Source organism: Lathyrus oleraceus, chromosome 6, assembly GCF_024323335.1.
Source record: "Lathyrus oleraceus cultivar Zhongwan6 chromosome 6, CAAS_Psat_ZW6_1.0, whole genome shotgun sequence".
NCBI lineage: Eukaryota > Viridiplantae > Streptophyta > Magnoliopsida > Fabales > Fabaceae > Lathyrus > Lathyrus oleraceus.
In genome coordinates, this window is record NC_066584.1 from 302,995,295 (window position 1) to 303,003,742 (window position 8,448).

The window sequence follows — 8,448 nt, forward strand, 5'->3', positions numbered from 1 at the left end:
TCTTTTTCTTTCCTCATTGACATCCTCTATATATCTAATTCAAAAGCAAAAGTTCCGTGATACTCGAATTAACAGACACTCGCAAAAGTTTGATGTTTGTATTTTGTCGTAATGAAGACAAAAATACAAAAGAGAATATTTTGTTAAAACAATTTAAATAAAATGACAATGCAACCCCTTACATAAAGCTAATCTCACAAACAAACAAACATTGGCATGCGAGGGTATATTGTGAAAACCACATCGTATCATCATGTTTCACGTTTAGAGATCACTCACGAACAAGCTACCTTATTCAGTCACAAAAAAGAATCCACCGTATTTTATTTTTATTTTATTTAAAAAATATTTGTCTATTTGTCTATTATATCATGCCAAGTATAAATAAGGGGAAGCACCTCAACACAAATTAAACAAGGTGTGATCATTAATTTGCTAATTATTTGTTAATTTAGAGACAAATCACGATTAATCATCATCATGTCTATTGCACTGTCCTATGTTGCACCAAATGGTGGTAAGATCCAACAGAATGGTACCTCCCAACAACAACAGAAATCTCAGCTCCCTAACCCCTTTGAACTTGAAGACTATCATATTCTCAACAAAGTTTATCTCACTCATGTCAATGATGATGAGAAATATGATAAGGATCTGCTTTTCAACCTTGTCTCGAACATCATCTCTGCTTCTTCTCAAATTTCTGGAACTAATCATGTACTAAACGTAATTAATTTACATTTCATTAACTTTTGCTACTTCATATTATAAATTGTGCAACTCAACTAACTTTTTTTGTTTTGTTTTCAGACTCAGATTTCTTTCAAACCAGACTTCCCTGCCTTGAAGAGGATTTCTTGTCAGGTTGTTTATAATTTGTGTTAATTAAAATTGACCGAACTTTGACATCTAACATCGTATGTTCCTTGTTTGTGCTTATCGCTTCTTTAATTTTTGTAAATCGGATTACTGATGATGGCATGTATCAGATGATAACGACGCGTGGCACGGCAGAATGTGCACACCAAACAACAATGTGGATTCTGCAGCATCTCAGAGGCTTCTCATGGGATGCAAAAGCATTGATAACTCTAGCTGCATTCTCTTTGGAGTATGGTGAATTCATGCACCTTTATAGGATTCAATCATCTGACACATTAGGAAACACATTGAAGCAACTTAACCAAGTTCAATTCAGAAAGGTTCCTTCTGATATCACAGACATTGTCATGTTTTTACTGCAAGTGTTTCAACACATCATACAGTGGGCAACATGGTCTACTATGGGTTATGATATAGAGGAAGTTCATTCTTTGTCTGACGGAATGCAAGAGATTCCTCTTGTTGTGTATTGGACTGTTGCTACCGTTGATGCTTGCTCCGGCAACCTCGTCGGTATATCGTAAGTTATCAACTTAAAATAACAGTAAAATTTAAAATAACAGTAAAATGTTGAATTTCCAACGGTGTGTGTAAATGATAACTTTTTTGCTTCCAGGGAGCATACTGTGAACATACAACAATGAGCTGAAATTCCATAATCAAAAGAAGGGAAAAGTTTGGAGAAAAGTTGTATGTGATCAAAGATGAAATGTAATTCTCAATCTCAATTGTTACAATAGAGAGGACAACTATATATAGCTAAGGCAAGTAGTTAGATCCTAACTAACTCCTCTCAACAACCTCTAACTAACCCCTAAAGTTAGTTATTACAAAGAGAAAACAGAATTTACTGTTTTATTATTTTCATCATCATTTACAGCCCCCCTCAAGCTGGAATGAATATCAATCATTCCAAGCTTGGATTGCAAAATATTGAAAGGACCAGGTTGAAGAGACTTGGTAAAAATATCCGCAACCTGCTTCTTAGAAGTGACCGGCATAAGATGAACAGCTCCAGCTAAAACTTTCTCACGTACAACATGACAGTCGATCTCTATGTGTTTTGTGCGCTCATGAAACACAGGATTGGCAGCTATATGCATGGCATATTTGTTATCACACTAAAGGATGATAGGTACTGAATGATTGATGTGAAAATCATGAAGAATATTGAGAAGCCAAACCCCTTCACAAGTAGCTTGAGCAAGGGCACGATACTTAGCTTCAGATGAAGATCTGGAAATAACAGGCTGCTTCTTGCTCTTCCAGCTAATGAGTGAAGTGCCAAGAAAATAACAAAAACCAGAAGTGGATCTTCGTGTATCAGGGAAAGCCCCCCAATTTGAATCTGAAAAACCTTTGAGACATAAAGATGTATTAGATTGGAAAATGAGTCCTTGGCCTGGACTGTTTTTGAGGTACTTCAAAACATGTAGACCAGCTAACATATGTTTATCTGTTGGAGCAACAAGAAATTGGCTTAGTTTGCTGACAACATAGGAAATTTCAGGTCTGGTATGTGTGAGATACAATAAACGACCAATAAGCCTTCTGTAGGGAGCAGGATCAGAGAGAGGTGTGCCATATGTTTTGTGGAGTTGAAGATGAGGTTGCATATGGGTGGAACAAGGTTTGGCACCAAGAAGACCAGCATCAGAAATCAAATCAAGAGTGTATTTTCTTTGACATAAAGAAATACCATGAGTGCTGCGAGCCACTTCAAAGCCTAGGAAGTATTTGAGAATTCCCAAGTCTTTGATACTGAATTTAGCATCCAAACAAGTTTTGATTTGTAAAATTTCATGAGAATCAGTGCCTCCAACTACTAAATCATCAACATAAACCAGAATCATAGTGAAACCTTGAGAGGAAGTCTTAGTGAAAAGGGAATAATCTGCTTTGGATTGGATATAACCTGATGCAATAAGGGTGTCAGTGAGTTTTGTATTCCATTGTCTGCTAGCCTGCTTCAGACCATAAAGAGATCTTTGTAATTTGCAAACAAGATTTGGAGTAGACAAAATGAGACCAGGTGGAGGCTTCATGTAAACTTCCTCATTAAGATCACCATGGAGGAAGGCTGTGTTAACATCAAGTTGGAACAAAGGCCAATTGTGAACAGCAGCAACAACTAAGCAAACTCTAACAGTGGTCATTTTAACAACTGGACTGAAAGTGTCAGTATAATCTAATCCTTCAGTTTGAGTGAACCCCTTTGCAACAAGTCGTGCCTTGTATCTCTCAATGGTACCATCAACATGCATTTTTACTTAAAAAACCCACCTGCAACCAATGGCTTTCTTGTTTGAAGGTAAGGGCACAAGATCCCATGTTTTAGTTTTAACCAGAGCCTACAATTCAGTATTGATAGCAGTTCTCCAATTCTCATCACAAATAGCATGCTCATAAGATGTAGGTTCAGGGTTGGCAGACAAGTTTAACATGTAATGTTTATGAGGATATGAAAAAGAATCATAGGAAATAGCAGATGAAATAGGATACTTACAGGTGGATGAAGATGAAGCCACAACTGAGTCAGGATGGTGAAGCAGATTACAATGATAATCTTTTAGATAGTTAGGGGGATGAACTTTTCTATGTGATCTTCTTACAGGTATGGACTCACAGTTACTAGAAGGAAGATGATTGGTTTCATTGATAGGAGAATGTGTAGGATGATTGGTTTCATTGGAATTGAAATCTATAGAATGAGAATTATTCTCAGTATGACCATTGTCAACTGAATGATTAAATGTAGGATTGGGAACTGAATTAGGCAGAAACACATCATCAAACAAATCATCCAGATGTGTAGTAGTGTGTGAAGAGGATGATGGCAGAGGATGGAAAGTGAGACTCAAAGAAAACAACATCTCTAGAAATAAACAGTTCCTTATTATGCAGATCAAACAAAAGGTGTCCTTTCACACCAGGTTTATGACCTAGATTAATGCACTTTCTAGATCTTGAATCTAATTTCTTTCTATTGGATTTTAGAGTGGCTGCATAGCACAAAGAACCAAAAACCTTCAGGTTGGTCATGTCAGGTAAAATGTTGTACATAATTTGGTATGGTGACTTGTGTTTTAAGAAAAGTGTGGGAAGTCTATTTATGATATGCACAACATAACTCACTGCATGAGCCCAAAATAATGGAGGCAAATGAGCTTGAAATAAAAAGGCTCTAGTGATGCCCAAGATATGTTGATGTTTTCTTTCAACAATACCATTTTGTTGAGGTGTAGCCACACAAGATGTTTGGTGAATGATACCTAATTGATTGTAAAAATCAGGCATCAAAAACTCATTGCCATTATCTGATCTAATGCACTTGACATGACAGTTGAATTGAGTTTTAACCAATGCTACAAAAGACTTTACATGAGAAGTGGTTTCAGATTTAAGTCTCATAAGATACAACCATGTAAATCCGCTCTTATCATCAACTATAGTTAAAAAATACCTATAGCCCATCATGGATGGTGTGGCCAATGGACCCCAAATATCCATATGTAATATGTCAAAGGTGGATTGAGAAGCATGAGAACTAGGAGAAAAAGGCAGTCTTTTCTGTTTTGCATAAAAACATACATCACAAGGCAATTTGATATTGACAGGTTTGATGAAAGGAAAATCTTTATTGAGTTCAATCAATTTGGAATTAGAAGCATGTCCTAATCTGATATGCCATAGGCTACATTCAGGATAATGACTATTTGAATTATTAACAGAAGAATTGATACAATGTATGGGAGGTGTTTTAGGTAATGTAACTGAAGGAGAGGTCAAGAGATATAATCCACCATGTAACTCAGCTGTGCCAATCATCTTCAGAGAAAACTTGTCCTGTACAGTACATGAATTATCATTAAAAACAAGTTGACAATTGAGTATTTTGGTTAATTTTGTGACAGAAATGAGATTAAAAGCAAAATTAGGTAAATAAAGAACATCAGTGATGTAAAAGTTGCTGTTAAACTGAATAGTGTCTGAAAGATTAGTGGTAACAAGACTGCCATTTGGGAGTTTGAGGGTAATGGGCTTAATTTGCTTAAGACACTAAAAATATTCACGAGTAAAACAAACATGATCAATTGCTCCTGTATCTAATATGAATGATGTAGCATGAAATGAATTTGGGATAGTACAGATAGTACCTGATTCAAGGTTAGTTTGAGAAGTTAATTGGTTAATGGTATGAGATTGCAAGTGTGATGAGCCTTGAAGTAAGGCTAGCAATGCTTGATGCTGCTCTGGTGTAAAAGGCAAACCATGAGATGCTGGTGCACTTGCTTCAATATCAGATCCTGATGTGTTTTCAGGTCTATCAGATGCAGTATTGCATTGATTGATTGCACCTTCATGCTTCCAATGAGGAGGATAACCATGTTTTTTAAAACAAGTATCAATGGTGTGATAAGACATGCCACAATGTATGCAAACACGATTATTTCTGCCCCTGCCACCAGAAGATCTGCCTCCTCTAGTGCTGCCTCTACCACGCATATTGGGATATGATTTTGACTGAGTATCACGATGATGCTGATCAGAAGATGGAGTGACCAAAATCTTGGACTCATCAATGGGAAGATTAGCTTGTCTTTCTTGTTGAACAAGCAAGGAATATACTTTGCAAATGCTAGGGAGAGGATCCATAAGCATTATTTGTGACCTAATAGCAGAGTATTGATCATTCGGCCCTTTCAAGAAACGAATTACTTGATCACTAGCCTTGTAAGCGCGAATCTTGGTAAGTAGTATCACAGTCACATGCAGGAATAAGTCTAAAATTATCTAGTTCTTGCCATAAAATCTTCAGTTTTGTGTAATATGAAGAAACAGAAGCATCACCTTGTTTCAATGTGCAGATTTCTTCTTGGATATCAGAAATTCTAAAAACATTGCCTTGATAAAAACGCTCTTTGAGCTCATTCCACATATTAGCAGCATTTTCCATCCAAAGAATACTTTGAGCAATTTCAACTTCTACAGCATTCTTGATCCAAGACATGATCATGATGTTGCATCTGTCCCAAGCTATGGAATTTGGATCAAGATCAGAGGGTCGTGGTAAAACACCATTGATGAAATGCAATTTATTCTTAGAACGAAGAGCCATGACCATGGAGCGCGACCAAGAGTGATAATTGTTATTGGAGAGTAATGGTGTAACCAGAATCAAAGAAGGATTTTCATTGGGATGCATGAAATAAGGGTTTAGGATGTCATTTTGATAACCTTTATTGTTTCTTGAAGATGATTCACCATGATCGCTGCTATTAGAGCTTGAAGATGACATGATGAGAAACAAACAAAGTTGCAGAAACTGCAGAAAAATTAGATCGAAAGAAGAAGATTGAGAAAAATCGCAGCGGAAAGTAGAATCACATGCTTGTGATACCATGTGAACATACAACAATGAGCTGAAACTCCATAACCAAAAGAAGGAAAAAGCTTGGAGAAAAGTTGTATGTGATCAAAGATGAAATATAATTCTCAATCTCAATTGTTACAATAGAGAGGACAACTATATATAGCTAAGACAAGTAGTTAGATCCTAACTAACTCCTCTCAACAACCTCTAACTAACCCCTAAAGTTAGTTATTACAAAGAGAAAACAGAATTTACTGTTTTATTATTTTCATCATCATTTACACATATGTTATCAGATTATAGAAAAAGGCTTTCTGGTGTGGTTATGAGATTGAAGGATCATTTGGAAAATTCCAAAGTGCAGATTGGTACAAAATTAACTACATACATGTGTTATTTGGTTACTTCAATGCTTTGAATTAAATAACTTAACAAACCAATTATCAGTTAACTAATGCATTAACTAAATAACTAGTCTAACAATATAATCTCCTACAACTTTTCCAGATAGGATAGACGATTATTATAGACGTTTGAAAGAGTCTGAAAACATTAAAGGTGTTGTTGGTTTCTTGAGGCTTCTGATACAAGGCAATGGTTCTGATCAAATACCACTAATATATAAAGGCAACATCCAAGTTAGAACGGTTAGTGCTAAAAGTATTTTACTAAATTTCTAGAACAAATAAATACATACGCATATTACTAAATGATTATGTTTTGTTTTCTTCTTTATAAAATTTTACCAAACAGGGTCTTGAAGTCTTCAAGAAGAATTATATGTTGCTGTTCATTTCGGGTCTAGACAGCATTGGAGATGAGATTTTGCTGTTAAATTCAATCTATAACAGATTGCAGGATAATCCGCAAGAAGTGATAAAAGGTTTTAAGAAAGAGGATTTCAAGATTTTGTGGATTCCCATTGTTGATATATGGGACGAAGTTGCCAAGAATCAGTTCAGAATTTTGAAGGAAAGCATGAAATGGTATGTGTAAGATCACGTGATTTTTACATGAATTTTGGTTCTTGTAATTTTGTATCTTTTTATTCAAAATATTACTTTTGCAGGTATGTGTTGGAATATTTTTCTGAGCTACCGGGAGTTGGGATTATAAAGAACAGATTGAATTATGTGGATAATAAGCCTATTGTGTCAGTGATCAATCCTCAAGGTGAAATAATGAATGAGAATGCAATGGAAATCATTTTTCAATGGGGATTTGATGCTTTTCCTTTTAGGAAAGTGGATGGTGATGATCTCTTTAAGAAATGGGCTTGGTTTTGGAATTTAATGAAGAAAGTTGATATCAACATAGAGGACATGAAAAGGGATAGTTACATATTCATCTATGGCGGAAACGACCCTAAGTGGATATAAGACTTCACAAGAGCAATAGAAAACATTAAAAAAAACCAAAGCATCAAGAATGTGGACATTAACATAGATTACTATCAATTAGGAAAACAAAACCCGGCAAAGATTCCTTACTTTTGGATTGGCATAAACGAAGAAAACAGAACAAAATATGTCATGAAAGAGTAGACTGCGAAATACAAGAGGCGGTAAAAAGCTTGCTATGTCTCAAGCAAGAACCGTTGGGATGAGTTCTTCTTAGTAAATGATAGAATAAAATATTTTGTTATAATTAATCATAATTAATTTTCTATAATCATATTGTATCATAATTAGATAGTTGATCAAATGTTACAATTGATGTATATATATTTTATTCAGATCAATGAGAAGGACACGATTTCCATTATCTTACATGGTATCAATCCTAACCAATCTCTCTCTCTAAAAAAAATTATTCTTCTCTCTTATTACAGTCCGCCGTCGCATGCTTCTTCTCCCTCCTTGAAGTCTTTCGCCGCAACAGGACTACTGTCCTCTGTATCGTCGCCGCCGAACACGAGAACCACCCTATTCTCTTGCCTTCCGCCTCTGTTCGCGCCACGACCTGCAGCCATGTCTGATTTAGACCATTCAGAACACAGTGACGCCGATACCCACAAATCCGCCGATACTGGTGATGTTGGTCATCCCAAAAACACCACGTTTCGAGGTTCCAAATCGGAGTTTCATCCCGCTCTTGCTGTCTCCAATATTAGGAACCACTTTCCTACTATTCTTGAGATGGAAAAAGATCAATATGATACCTGGGTCGAACTTTTCCGCATCCATGCTCGC

At 36.0% G+C, this 8,448-nt stretch overlaps 1 pseudogene; it reads left to right on the plus strand.

Moving 5' to 3' along the window:
* Positions 1 to 420: 420 nt before the first annotated feature.
* On the plus strand, positions 421 to 7,880 carry LOC127097679 (protein SIEVE ELEMENT OCCLUSION B-like; annotated as a pseudogene).
* Positions 7,881 to 8,448: the final 568 nt, after the last annotated feature.